The sequence below is a fragment of the Eucyclogobius newberryi genome, unplaced genomic scaffold (genome assembly GCF_026437365.1).
Source record: "Eucyclogobius newberryi isolate DKJ021-1_F unplaced genomic scaffold, fEucNew1.0.hap1 SCAF_21, whole genome shotgun sequence".
Taxonomy (NCBI): domain Eukaryota; kingdom Metazoa; phylum Chordata; class Actinopteri; order Gobiiformes; family Gobiidae; genus Eucyclogobius; species Eucyclogobius newberryi.
The window spans coordinates 26,420,273-26,435,904 of NW_027315846.1; positions in this window are offsets into that span (position 1 = coordinate 26,420,273).

The window sequence follows — 15,632 nt, forward strand, 5'->3', positions numbered from 1 at the left end:
ACTGTGTGGGCCGGTGATGCAAGACCTGACTGACCTCTGCTGCGGCTCTCAGAGAAGCTGCCAGTGTTTGGTCCTTCTCGAGCGTCGCTGCTTTGTCTTATTGCGTGTTGCATAGGAATGTCAAGTTTGTCTTCATTCACAATCACAAGTAAAAACTCAAAAAAGTTCCTCCAGCACATTCTGCTAGTGAAATTGTAATTATCATTTCTCTGTCATTATTCAAAAGAGATGCAGTAAGATTATTATGCTTTAGTGTTTTCCCATGGCCTTTACTGTGGGATACTAAAGAAGAAAGTTAGTTCGATCAGTGTTTCACAACCTGCTGTAAATGGACTTCACATGTTGAATGTGTGTTTCTTTTCTAGATGGATGGTTTTGATTCTGACATACAGCAATGTCAAGGCTCTGCTAACTTTAACTGAACCCGAAATTAAAAAAGAATATATTGACAAGCTTCTGAAAGGGCCTCATTGTGAAAATGTTTTAGAATGACAATGAGCTAACTGCATTAAAGACAAAAGGCTCTGGTTCAGAATGACATGATCAGCTGATCGTAAAAAATACATGGCCAGTCCAAAAGAAAAAAAGTAGAACATACTCCGATATTTGGTGGGCCCGCCTTTAGCTTTGATAACAGCACATATTCGCTTTACCATAGTTTCAATTCACCCTGGAGAGACAAAGAGACCACGAGAATGGACTGTTTAGCAAGCTTTATTCGCGAGTTATTTGGCGCTCAGACCCCGGCGGAAGACCTTGCAATCATGGGCACTCCATGATCTATTTGTATTAGATGTGTCCCCCCGGAGCCTGGAGACTGGTTGTGGTAGATGTTAAGAGGAGGTAGAGGATGAGGGGAATGTAGAGGAGGAGCTGGGGAGGTGGTGGGTCGCAGTACGGTTTGAGCGGCCGAGCCATCTGCCTGAGGGCTTAAATGCGACCGCCTGGTGCTGATTGGAGCGGGGAGGAGTCACTTGAGAGCGTTGATTGGGGATGAGGAGCAGGTGCGGGGGCCATGGTGCAGACGCCCCCTGTCCTTTCACCCTCCTTCTTGGCCGGGAAAAACTGCAGAACCTCTTTGGGATAAGCGCAGAAACCTGGGAGAGTCCATGGTGAAGTGAGGGATCTGACTCTGACAGACGAACAGGCCACGCCCGCTTGAGTGCGATGATGGCGCTGGGGAGAGGGGTCCTTCCATGGAGGCCTTGACGTAGATGGGTGGAGTTAGGTCTTCCAGGCTGAATTTACCCAGGCTTCATTAAGCTTTTGGAATATTAAAAGATTTATATCCATCTATCGTTGCATTATTTGTCACAGTTGATCTTGTGTTGATGATGGAGAGAGTGACCACTGCACAAAGCCTTCTCCTGCTCGTCCCAAACACTCTCACTGGGGTTCAGAGCTGTAGTACATTAGTTTCTGCTTCTCCTTAAATGTTTTCTCAGCTCGATGCCAATGATTTGACTTTCCATGACCACGGGATTTGTCTTTCCAGATGGTTGTTTCATGCATCAGTCGGGTTGAAATACTAAATAAATAAAATTTGCTTAATTGAATCCAAGTGGTGACATGTTTTGTTTAGTTTTTTGGACAGGAAGTGTACTTTGCAAAAGTCCTCAGGCTATGCCGTACGGGACAATTTGGAGTGACAGATGAGCGCTCAGCAACTTAATGCGATAGGTCAAAAAATAATAAGCAAAATGCAGTAGAATACAGGAATTAATTCCATTTTATGTGCCACAGTTCAAGGTTGGAACCCAAAAATTTGCTGCATGTCATTCCCCAGTCTCACTCCCACTTCATGCTGATCTGTCTTCTCAAATAAAGCCTACAGGCCAAAAAAAAAAAAGAACGGACTACATTTTCTGCACAACTAAAGGGTTCACTTTGTTAAACATAGATTAGCTGAACAATACACTTCCCCATTGATCATAGAGTCAATACTAAACCTTTTATTCATCCACAAAATGAAAACTAACTAAATTATAAATAGAGTACGCTGCATGGAGATGTAGAACTCGGAAGCCTTCTGCATAGGGCCGGAAACTATGGCCCAACTATGAATCATGTTTAAATAGTTCCTTAAGAAAAGTTACATGATCATGAACAGAGACAAGCTAGACGTTTTAAGCATTTGTTTCTCCATCTCCACGGCGATCGCCAACACACTGCCAGAATGACACACCCCAGAGACACGCTCTCCGTCAACCTCTTGTTTAACATCCATTACCTGAAGTGTAGCTCTCTCCGACAGGCAAACACAGGTCTATTGATCCTTTGATGGAGAAATATTTCCACTCACCTCCATCAGTGACGCGCCGCACCACTCACCGCAGCCCAGAACAATAGAGCGGGCCTGACTGAGAGCTGGATGGATGCTGACACTCCTCCCATGGTAAATACAGAGCTGGAGACCTGTGTAACTGCCGTCTGATGAAATGCGCGGTGCCAGAGGTTTGATGCGCTTTTATTTGTCTTAAATGTCACTCTGGCTTTGGTCGCGGTCCAAAAGCAGCTCCGAGTTAACGCTAATGACACAACGCTTTCAGAGGAATCAAATTGGACGGTGCAGAAATGGAGTAGCACGAGATGGGAGCGCTGATCTGACCGAGGGCGAAGGAAAGACTGTGAAAGGAAGACAAAGAAATGGGAGACATATTGGCCCCTCATCTTGTTGATTTGTTGGTGCAGGCAATGGTCGGGGGGGGGGTGCCGTCCACTAGGGGGAGCGTGTCCAGAGAAATGATTACCAGCTGCTAAATAGCACTGGTGTTGGTGGAATAATGGGCTGGACGTAAAGTCAAAGATGTTTCTATCTAAACCCTGTGTTTTTCGACCTAAAACATAAATAAATCAAATATTGTTCTTGTCCTTGTGTCTATTTGCCATAGATTATTGTTTCAATTTCTCAACGGGTGCAGAAGTTGCTAAGGACACCCCAAAATGGTGAATACAAATTTCTTTTGATCTTTTTTAAGGCCCACCAATGTTTCCTGGTATGTGGTTGATTTTTTTGGGGGGGCAATTAAAGCAGGAGCAGGACAATCAGGTCTTTTGTCATTCATTAATATAAACTACTATAGTCTAAGCAAGCGGAAACAAGAAAGAAACAAAATGGTAAGTAGAAAACATTATCATCTTCAGACACAGAGCTGTGATGATTGGGTTCATCTGTTATTGAACAGGACCTGGAGCCTTTGTGTATCAGTCATTTGCTGAAAACGAGGAATATAAAGCAGCCAAGTCTTCATTTAGTTTCATAGTCAATCGACAGAAGAACGTATCATCCTCCATGTAAATATCGTCACATACAAACAGTTCTTTGCTGTGCCAACACTAAACCCAAACCTTTTCATCAGACTAAAATGCGTTGTTTGACATTTTGGACCATCATGACACGCCCGCTCTCACCACCTCCCCTTTAACCCCTCCTCTGTCTCATCTCCACTACGTGTCTTCAGCGTTTTCCTAAAATTGCATGTTTTCTCCTTATAATTGTGCTTTATTATTATTTATCCGTCATGTTTTTGCTCTTCCTCCTCTTACCCCCACATTGGTCCATTACCACAGTCTGTAAATGGCTTTTTAAGTTGAAACGCTGCTCTCTCTGTTAAAGGGAGCGAGATGAGGCTAGACACTTGTTATTTGATGCACTTCTCCTCTTAGTGTGAAAGCAGAGGGCATCTCGGCACAGCGGGGAGTGGACAGCTACCCCCAACTAATGACAAATAACAAGGACGCTATTCACATTCACCACTCCAACCTAACCATTACCAGCCAGCCTATGTCACCCGGTCAGACTGTGTCATTGTTATGTTTGGGTGTCCCTCATCTCATCCATGTCTTTGTCCACTGAAAAAATGATTCCAACGTTAAGAAAAAGATCTGAGTGAGTTACAGGTTTGGGCTAGATTGTTTGACTCATTTTTTAAAGAATTATTAACTATAAATAAGTCGCAGTTTGGGGGAAATGTATTTGATAAAATACAATTAAAAATAATAACAGATTAGAGAACATGGTGAATAGGTGTACGTATGCTAACGCTAACACCTTCAGCTACATGAGGCACAGACAGAACTGTGGTAAGTGTCTGGTATGTTAGCGTAACATATGAACAGTTATTCAGAGAACTATAGCATAAAGAACATGCTAACAAGTTTACCAAAGCATCAGTTTTACCCCAAATCACTAAATCCATTGAATTCTTCTTCCTCTGTGTCACTTCTAAACAACTCCACAAACTCCAGAGGAAGAGGAAGTGCAGATTCTTCTTCTGCGTCGCTTAGAGTCTAGAGCGCCCTCTTGTGGTCAGTGTAAAAATAACAAATAATATTACATATTAGTCCCTCCGGAGTATAAGTCGCACGGGCAAAACTATGATAAAGGTGCGATTTATAGTTGCGTAAATATATAAAATACGGTATGTCACATGTCAAGAATAGAGTCATATTTGAGTTTTTAAATGAAGCAGTTCTTTTGTATGTTGCCATTTGTCAGAACCACAGCTAACATTAAAAATTAGGACTGTTCTAATATTTTAGATTGCTTTAGCGACCAGATTCAAGATGGCTGAAGGTGGCACAGGTCACACGTCTGCCAGGAACCGACTGGGGCCGTCCAAAATGGCCCTTTTAAACGACCCAACGTGGACCCCAAAGCGAGATAATTGGACAAAAATAAGAAAAACTCTTGTGGAAACAAGATGGGAACAGCAGATATAAACAGAAAATAATAATGTATCTTTTATTAGAATGTCTTGCTCCGTAGGCTTTGTTTGACGGCACAGTGCAGCGTGAAATGGGAATGAAACTTGGGAATGACATCCAGCAAATTGTCAAGAGCCAGATTTGACAGGTATATGTGCTATCCACTCAGCCATGACCCATTCCGCATCAGTTGACTTGATCTTATAATAAAGCGCAGTAAAGCGTGGGGCCTTTCTGTGTGGAGTTTGCATGTTCTCCCCGAGTCAGGTTTCAGGGTGCTCCGCTTTCCCCTCCCACTCCAACCATGTACAGCAGGCTCCGCCCCTCAACATCTCCCTGCCCAAGGACTATAGGTCGAACCTTCCACCTGGTACAATGTCTCTTCTGGTAAGGATAATGTACATTGTGCGCTGTCCCTGTCTGAAATAAACTACCTAACAAGTTATAAAATACTAAATTATATTTCAGCTGTATAAGGTATTTAAATTTGTCCAAACCCATTGCATTATACAAAGAGTTGTAAAAAAGAGTTAGTTTCATCTCACAGTGACAGCATCACAAACTTGTTAAACGTCTCTTTTGCTGAGATCGGCCTGTTGACTGAAAAGTATTAGTACATTTCAGAAAAGCTGTAGATTGTTATTTAATTAGAAGAAGAAGGGAAAAAAGGAAACATTTGCCAGGGCACAGTAAAGCCTTAAGTTGTACAATGCAATTTAAGTTTAATCCTTTCAAAATGATTTAATTCTCACATTTGATCATCAGCCTACAAAGAGTAGAACAGAGTCTACATGAGGACTACAGCCTGAGAAACACGCAATCCAAACTAAACTCTTCCAATTTCATGAAATACATTTTCCATCTGACATCATTTGACCTAAAGAAAGACAGCAGCAAACGAACTGAAACAAATTGACTCAAGATTGAATTCAAATCATGGTCAATTCTAGACTGGTGTAAACGAGCTCAGTTTGTAACTATATTAAAATGTGTAATCATGGATGTTTATGACGGTGATATTGCATCTTGATATCATTCTTTTACAGACTCACCTCCTGAAGCGTGTTAGCACCAGTCACACTTATTATAGCGTGCATTCTCCAGGTTCTGACGATGTTTAAGTGTTATTCAGCCGAGTAAAGAAAGCAATAAAACATGGGAATTTCCTGCATTGTTGTTATGATTTGATGCGTCGCGGTCTGCGGAGCTTCTGCAGTTGTTAGAGGATTTATATCTGCGCCGCACTGCATTAAAAGTCCATTACCAAAGGTCTCATTTGACTGCATAATCAGGCCCATGAATCAAACCTAGTGTTATTCATACAATGGAAAAGAGCGCGTCTGTTTCAACAATAGACGCATACCTCTTATTCATTTTGTTTAAGGATTGGTTCTTGTTCAAACTAGCGTGATTTGTGCTAAGAAAACCCTTGTCTAAAATAGACTTTAGACGTAAACGAGGTGAAATATGTTGTTAATATTTTCTTACTGTAGATGCACCACAGTTTATGCTTTTCACTTATAATATACTGATATTTTTATTAGCTATACTTTTGTAATAATTCAAACTAAATAATCCATAGCTGCACATTTTTGCTCAGGAGATTCCAAATAGCCCCATTTTTATATTATTAACTGTGAAATTATTCACATTTTAATTATTCTTCTAATATTCTAGTATTCTTCTAATAATCCAAAAAAGAAGTGTAATCAACAAATTAAGATGATAACAAATTCTTACAGGTGCAATATGTCACTTCCATTGTAGCAGCTGGCACCACGAGGCCAACTTACAAGTCAGATCCATGGAGAGGCGCTCAGTGGAAGGTGGCTTGTTTTTATTCAAGCCCTAAAAACACGTGTAAATTATAAAAATGCAAGATATGTACGTTTTATGCCATACACAGGAACATTACAGACAAAGCAATAGCATCTCCATGGAAACAAGCAGAAAAGTGACACGTTTCCTTGAGTTTTTCAAAGATTCTACTTAACATTTACAATGGTTTCTGTGAGATACATTCAATCCAATAATACATGTTTTTAACATTAATTTAACCAGGTAAGAAAACACTGAGGTCAAAATCTCTTTTTCATTTCTGTTTGTTCTTTTCATGTTCGACACATTGATGCCCCGCCTTCTTTCTACTGTTAGAATAATCATGATTTATTATTTAAGCCCACACGGTGGAAAATCACTGGATTAAAGGGGCTGTAACAGATTTTTTTCATGTAATTGTTGGGATCTGAGACGTGTTCAAAATAACCGTGCCGAAGTATTCTAATCACCAGTTATTGTTAAGTAAGTCCTGGCAAAACACAAAGCCCTGGTTGAGAAGGGTCAAGTGATAAGACGAAAATGAAATGTAATATGGTCCTAGTGTTAAAAAAGCCTCCAAACACAAAACAGTGATGCATTTGCTTGTACCGTTCATCCTGCTGTAACATACTGTTGTTAAAAAGCTATTTATTAAGCTTTAATTCTTCCGTATTATCTTATCTAAGTTCATGATGCTGGGGCTAAAGCTGTGAGTATTTTCTGATGCCACAACTTTATAGGAAAACACACGGGCTTCGTCGAGCAGTGGCGGCGTTCTCCAATTGTGGCCGATTATGGATAACAAGCACATTACAGCGCGACACATCAAGGGCCCGTCGGAGAGCTCGGCAGGGGGCCACTTTGGCACGTTTCGGAAATCTGTCCATTCAAAGAGGCAGCGCGATACGTGCTAACGCTCCGATGGTGTCACTGCAGAGCGGAGAGGCACGGGACTTAACAAAAGGACGGGCCAAAGAACACGCCGGAAACACAGGGAAATGCACTGCGTCAAGTGGAAATGAGGAACGCGCTGGAGTACTTTCAGAGGGTCGAGGCGGAAATGACTACATATTCATTATCTCATTATTTCAGGATTTTTTTGGGTCTTTTTTTTGGTGTAGGTTTTGGATTTGCAGCTCATGTTTTCATGTTTTCATTTTATCATTTAAACATAACCATTTGAGAGAAGACTAAAATCTGACCTGCTAAACTCTTACAAGAATCCACAAGTTTGTTTCGGGGAACATTCCTTCAGCATTTCAATTGTGAAAATCTAAATTTTAATCCAATGTGTGATATCGTACAAACTGAGGCTGGTTCACATTACTGAGATGAACAAAACACATACACAAGCTTGGATCATTTTAATCAAATTTGTAATAAATCGTGATAAATTTAAAGAAGAATATTTTGTTGTGAACTTAAATAAATGTATTTTTTGTTCTGTGTGCTGCTCGGTTTTCCCTTTGCCCTCGATCTCTATGGGTTCTTACCTGGTTAAATAAAGGTTAAGAAATGAATAAATCACACAGACTCGGCCCCCTCTATTATTTGGAATAAATTCTATACAAATGTGATAGAGATTTATTGTATATTTTTAAAGATACAATATTTGGAAGATTGGCCAAGGGACAGATCAGGGCCCCTGCTTTGTAGTCTTCTCTTTTGCTTGGCACACATCCAGGACGGCCCATACTCATTCTATATTGGTACCAGGACTGGCCCTCAATGGCTCTTCTATTAGTGTGTGGAGGAACAGCGACTACAGTCCGAGCTCCTTCTCATGGATTATGGATTTCATGGACCGAAACTACTTAAAATCTTAGTAAAATAGGTAACACATTCTTCTCTACTGCTTCATTTTCAGTCACATTTTCAGCACAATGCCCTCTTTTCGCTCGATTTCGCCACTACAATTACAAGAGCGTACTTCTGGACTCCCATTTCCCTCGGCCGGTCCACAGCACCTGCACAGCTCAGTTGGAGCCAGCGCCTGGTTAAATGTAATGCACGTGTAAGCTAATTGCCGTCTTGTTGTGTTAATAGCAGCGTTAGCCGCGTGCAGGTGTGTGGATGCGGGGCTAGCGGCTCGTGTTTGTGTTGTTGGAGCTTCACACCTGGTAATGAACGTAGTGAGTCTCCGTGTTCCTCTAATGTTCCTCCCACGGCGCCGTAATGACTGTGATCACACCACCTTCTCCAGGAGTTTTAATAAGCGCGTATGAAGACACCGCCGAGATATGAGCCGGAGCTGTGCCAGAAAATACACGTGCGGATGTGGGAGAAAGTGCATATTACATCCACGGAACATGACGGTAGATGCATGGAGAAAGGACGTGAGTTGGAATTGAAAAGTGAAGCATTTTTGTAGAGAAATTGCCATAATTTCTATTTCTATGTAAGTCTGGGTAGAATTGTTGAGTGAATTATAAAGTCCATTTAGTTAAAAGGAGACATTCTATGCTTTTTTTCAGGTACTTATATTGAACTGTAATTTAAGCTGATCATCATTTTACATGCTGTTGTAGTAATAGAAACAGGGCCATTGACTTCCTGTTCAAAACTGCAGAACTGATAAGCCCCGCCTCTTCATAGTGACGTTTTACTGTGACAAGCAGCAGATTGGCATTTACATCTTTTTATTTTTGAAAAGTGTAATTCTCTGTCTGAATTTATTTAACTAATCACAACTAAGTACAGAGGTGTGGGCGGGGAAACGGGGTCGGTGGAAAAGACTCCGATCCTCAGTTGATGGACAATACAGGATAATTCAAACATCCAACATCAAATAATGAGGAAACACTGTTGTATTAAGGTAAAAGCTCAATTGAGTTGGTTTTGTAGAATGTGTCCACTTTTAAATCTTAAAAGGCCTAAACATAAACTCTACAAGCAACTAAAGCATGTGAAGTGACTACAGTATAGTCCTGAGATGTGATCACATTCAGTAACAATCTTGTGGAGGGAAATCTGTCTTTATGTTATAAGAGTGTTGGAGCACAGTGAGTGTCTGCAGACTGGATACATCACATGTGGACTAAAGAGTGATTTGTACTTTCACTATGTTTTATTTTTGACGTTGCTGATTTCAAAAGCATTGCTCTGTATCTGCATGGAGACGAGCACATGACACCCCAAAGCCAAGTTACAGGTCAGATCTGTGATGAGGCGAAGAATGCATATTATTCAAGAACATGTTAGTGATGAAAACACCCATGATTCAATAAACGCATGATATGAAGTTTATTATTAATGATAATGAAATATTAGAGTCAACTATGGTGAGCTTTTGACCTTGTTACAACAGGGTTTCCTCATCATTAGTTTAAAGGTGCATTTGATTGATTGATTGATTGATTGATGCATTCATGTTTGTAATGTCACTATGAAGAGGCGGGGCTTATCAGTTCTGCAGTTTAGAACAGGAAGTCTATCAATACCAAGTAGGTATAGATCAATATTCAGGTTTACAACAAGTAAAATAATAATCTATGTTATAGTTTAAGACAAAAAGCATAATGTCTCCTTTAATACCAGACTGTGGAACATTCCAGGTAAATCTGTGACATCTCCAGGAAGTAGGTGGCGGCTGGTGTGCATATCAAATGCTCAAATTAATACACATATTTATTTGTGGAGCCATAAGATCCAGCTTTGCACTGATTATTTGAAAACAGATGAACTGCACATTAGAAGAAGAGAAGAGCAGATGGAAATGAGTACATAAATAAATACAAATATTAAATACAAATATTGGAAAATTCAATGAAAAATGTGTTATTTTACAATATTTTGGTGAAGTTGATCATGTTACTTCCTGGACATGAGCAGCAGATGTGACATAGAGGTAAGTCCACAACTGTTACCTAGCAACCATACCATTAATATACCTGATAACACCATTATTTAAACATTGTGTCGGTTGTCCCACATTGACGTCACAGACTGAAGGATCCTCTTTTAGAGCTTCCTGTCATTCTGAACTTTTATTAGTCATTTTTTCACACAAAATGTCAGATGTTAAACTATGATAAATATTTACCACAGGTTCTACACCACCAAACTAAGTAATAATTAGTAATAACATATGCACTTTAATGGAAAATACAAGCAAAGCCAAGTGAAGGATGTCAAAAGTTTTTTTTTCATTACACTCAATCCAAAAGCAAGACGGCAAGGAAATAGTCGAGTCCCGCTTTTGAATTCCTACAGAACAATGTGAAAACCCGTCCATTTCACATCTGTACTGAAGCTGCTCTTGTTTTCTGCTGCCGTCTCGCGTGGAAAAGCCAGCTCCTGATGTGTCTGACACTGACAGCTCCACAGGCGAGTCCAGGTGAGCTGCTGCCAGAGCTCCTCCTCAGCCATTCACCATCGCAACCCTCCATCACCTCCTCCACCCTCAGAAACGCTCGGAAACAGGCCTCAGAAACATGCCAAAGCCGCGATAACAAGCAGGAGACGTGCCGCTCCTTCGGGCTTGCTCCAAAACTCACAAATATCTCACACAAAACCTGACACTTTTCTGTTCTTCTCCGATCTGGAGTATCTCGTTTGGGCCATGCCACGCCTGGAAGAAGAGATGTTGTATTTCACTTTGAAACTTTGAACTTTTCTCATGAATATATGGAATTTACAGCTCGTTTGTTCAGGAGCAACATCAGGTTTTCCACAGTAATATTGATGTAATACAAAGAGAAACAAAACTGATCCAGTGACTTCCTGCAAGAACTGATATGTGGCATTTTATCCTAAAAAACAATATATTTATTAATCTGTTTTTGGTGTGAAAATATTACTTTATGGCATGTTTTTGTATTTTAAAACCGATTTTCTTCTTCTTTTACAACATATCTATACTGGGGCAAAACAGATTTTGCTCTTCTCTGTGCAGTACATGGAAAATAAATTGTGTACAGCCTCTTTAATGGGCAAATTTCTGAACTTAATAATCCGAGGAGATGAGTTACATCTGATTTTTCGCTAAACGATACGTGACCAATGAGCTTGTCTGTTTCCGTTGCGTCGCGCACTACGTTTACATGCACAGAGAGTGTGCTAAACAACCAAACTCAAATCAACTTTGCACCAAAACCACTCTTGTCCCAGTCTGCAGCACTGAAAAGAACCGAATTGGTGCGAGCGGGGCTGAGGGGCATTCAGGTGCGTCAGTACTTTAGCATTAGCACGTCAATAATTGCTAATAAAACAGCTATCACTCATGTAACTGCGCTTTTGGCAAACATAGATGAGACATGAAGAACTGTTATTGATCAAACACGTTGAAACACCAGACTGTAATTCTGGCACAGAATACTGACGATTCCAGTCTCAATGCCAGGCCACAACATTGCACTTTAATTAAACATGTTACTATCAAAATTGTGAAAGTTTTTATATGTGGCTTATGGACCATTATAACGCACTTATTATCTATTGTTTCAAGTATAAACACTTAATTCGATTCGGGTTCTTGCATACAGACCTCTAAAACCCGCGTCCCTCCCATCAGCCTCCTCCATTATGCTAACGCTAAATTAACAGTGGTTAAGTGTCTATTAAAACACCAATGCTACGCTGCCTGGAGCTAACCTCTGCTTGGCCCGGCTCCATCTGCCTCGCTCATTAAAACGCGGTAATAGCAGGTATACGCATGTCGCCGTATCAACACACTTAATTACCGCGGCAATGGAAGGTCCGTAGTGCCACATTGGCCCAAATAAACCTGGGCCGTACCGGGCTGAAGCAGCTATGATTAGATGGTATTACAGAGGGCAGCACGTGATTGGCCGGTCCTATTAGCACCAGTTAAATGTGGACTATCGTCAGGGAGTTGCCAATTAAAAGATGAGGTAGCATTTCATAATAACCACCTTAATTAGCCTCATTAAAGTATGAACAAAGACTTACTTCATGATGAACAAATAGTTTATTAAGAGTGAGTTTGACTTAGAATTTATAGCTACCTAATTAAGAGGTTAGGATTAATTCTTTAAAAATACAAAAAATGGATAGCCTGAAAGTGCTGTATAGCACTTTCAGGCTATACAGCGATCCTGAATAAAAGCCCCTCCAACAAAATTTACAAAAAAACAAGAAATTGTACGGGGCGTACCTGTCAATAAGCCGCAGCAGGTGCCCACATTGTAACATGAAATATTTACACACGGCGGTTGTCTTTTGAACCGCGGGTCTCGCGGCACGCTCGCTGTCCGCTGCACCGCGGATCTATATCGCATGTGCGCTCAACATGTGCAAGTGCGTTTCGCCGTGTATAGATTCACTTCCTCATTAGACTCATTTGTCCGTGAATATGAGTCCAATTGTAATCAAACACACAATGTTTTGAAGTTTAAAATAAAGTGAGCACTGTCCGCTGACGTCTTCTACTACAGTGTGTCAAATGCTTGCACTTCCGGCTAGAGTGCCCCCCGGTGGCCATTAGCCAGTAAAAATCTATAAATTAACTTCACTGTTTTATTAAAGTCTTAAAGTCCGAAAAGTACGGTATTTGTTAATTGTGAGTCAAGTATTTGTCCATTCTTTATTAAGGTTATTAAAAGTACGATTATTGTTAAGTGTGGTGGAAATAATTAATAGTTTTTACTCGTTAGTTAGTAAAAGTGCTGTTCAATGGCTTATTGCGTCCTCAAAAAAAATAGCCAGAATTGCAAAATTTTACTTAATTTAAAGTTTAATACTACTCAAAGTACAAGTTACTTTTGAAAGCAATCTTGGTAACGTTTTGGATCACTATCTATACAGGACCTCTAAATGTTCAGGCTTTTCAACTGGGCCATCTGGAGTGCTTGGACCGGTTCTCTGAGGGAACAAGACAAAAATCTGATTAAAAGCGTACTCCCAATTTACCTGTGCACGTAAACATATTTGTTGTTAATGTTACTGCGATTGATCAGTGCTGATAAATACTGTAACTTAATTCACGTTTGCGTATAAAAGAAAAATAAAAGTATGTCCTTGCTGGACTGTCGTTCCCTTCAGGCCTTTGTTCATCTTTGTTCTCGTGTGAATCCTGTACAGTGCTAATCTCTCTCACACATTTCTGTGCAGGTCTTCTATGGGAACGTTGTAACTTTGCGAACCAGCCTATGAACCAGTAAATTTGTGCCATCCTGATCCCTCATTTTAGACCTTTTAGCTTCTTTCAGCTCCCTTTAAACCTGGCAAAGCTGCTTAGTAACAGTCGGTCGATCAAAGCCACCCTGCCCCTGTCCTCCCCTGAACTGGAGCAAACTTTAGGGACCCATGGGTGAAATAACAATGTTTGGTGCTCTGGATTAGTGGTACTTAGGAGTTGGACACTTAGTAGAGCATTCAACTGTTTATATTTGAAGAGTTAAGGGTTACAAAAGTCAAAATGCAATGTGTGTCACCAGTTTTACCAACATACAAGTCAATAGGTAATGGTCTACTTGAGCCTTTCAGTGAAGAGGTTGTGGGTTTAACTGCTCTTCTGCTGTTCATAGAAGTAGGTCAATAAGTATAGACATTTGCTGAACAACAAGAAAGTGGTTCTATTATTTCTGATTCAAAAGTGGTTTCACAAACATTTTAACTAAATGAGGATTTTAAAATAGGCCTATTAAATTTAAACTGTAAAGGTGTGAAGTGTAATCTTTCTATTATAGGGAACGTCTCCATGGACAATGTATTGCTTAAAATGGTTCACAACATGTCATTAAACTTGTAGTTATTCAGTTACTAAACATGATTCAACACGTGCTTAGTACGTTTTCTGAAGCGTCCGTCATCTGTTTGTCTAATTATTATTATGTTATTTCTTCGCCTGGATTGTTCTAGTAAGGTATAAAATAAATATAAAATAAATCTGTCTTTAATTTACTATTAGTACAGGCCTTTTCATTCCTTAAAAATACTTGATGTGGTGCTGTCTCCTGCTTGTTTCCATGGAGATTGCTAACGTTCCAGGCAAATCAACAACGTCTCCACAGGGAAAAGAAGGTTTCAGACGCTCCAGCTATAAACATTTATAGCCCTTCTTTAACATATTAACATATTAACACCCAACCAACAGTAGACAGTGGGGCCAATCCTTCTTGAGAGTCCAAGTCAAGTCCCAAGTCCAAGTCTTATGCTTTGAGATTACAGAATCAAGCTTTTGCAATTTAAATGATTTTTAGAAATGGTCATTCATTTAAAAAAAAGTGCCTGGCCACAAATATTGTGGGAGGGACATGAAAGCACATCTAACTTTCAACTGTGAACAGAAATGCCTCTAACGTATTTTATGAGAAGCATCAAGTCATCGCAAGTCACACAATCCAAGTCAAGTCCAAGTCCCAACTCGCAGTCCATTTGAAGTCCTCAAATCATCAAAGGAGTGACTCTGTTCACGACTTGCAATTCCAAACCTGGTCAATATTTATATATATATATATATATATATATATATATATATATATATATATATATATATATATATATATATATATATATTTATTTGTTTATTTATTATTATTTATAGACCTTTATTTAGATTTTTTCAAGAGTGAGTGAGTATTGAAATAATCGTTGGAACCAGACTAAAATCACTGTTGCACTTGAAACTTGTAGTTTCTCTTATGCATTCATAACAGCAAAAAATACACATTCAATTCCATTATTCCACAAAACTGTACATACTTTAAAGCGGCAGGGAGCCATCATGACCTTACGTCCACTAAATTTGTCTAATAAATGTGAATGCGCTTTGCCTGGGACGCCATGTTGAGAACCTTGAAAGGGACCCCTGCACTCTTTCTCCCTCCATAATAATCACCCATGTTTGGTCTCATACTGCTGACACTGCACTACTGTAAATAATCAGCATATGTCAAAATTAGACCTGCCACGAGAATCCACTGGCACAGGTCTGGTACATGTAAGTATGTGTGTGCGCGCCTGGATATCTCAGCCAGCGAAACGGCGGCGTAATTGGGCCATGTGGGTGACACGCTGCTCTGTGTACCCGGGCCTAATTACAGCCAGGACGAGAGCAGACTGTCAGATTCCCCGGAGTGAGTTTGGGAAGGACCCCGGCACCGGTCATATCAACAAATCTTAATCAAAAGAGTAAAATTGTCAGC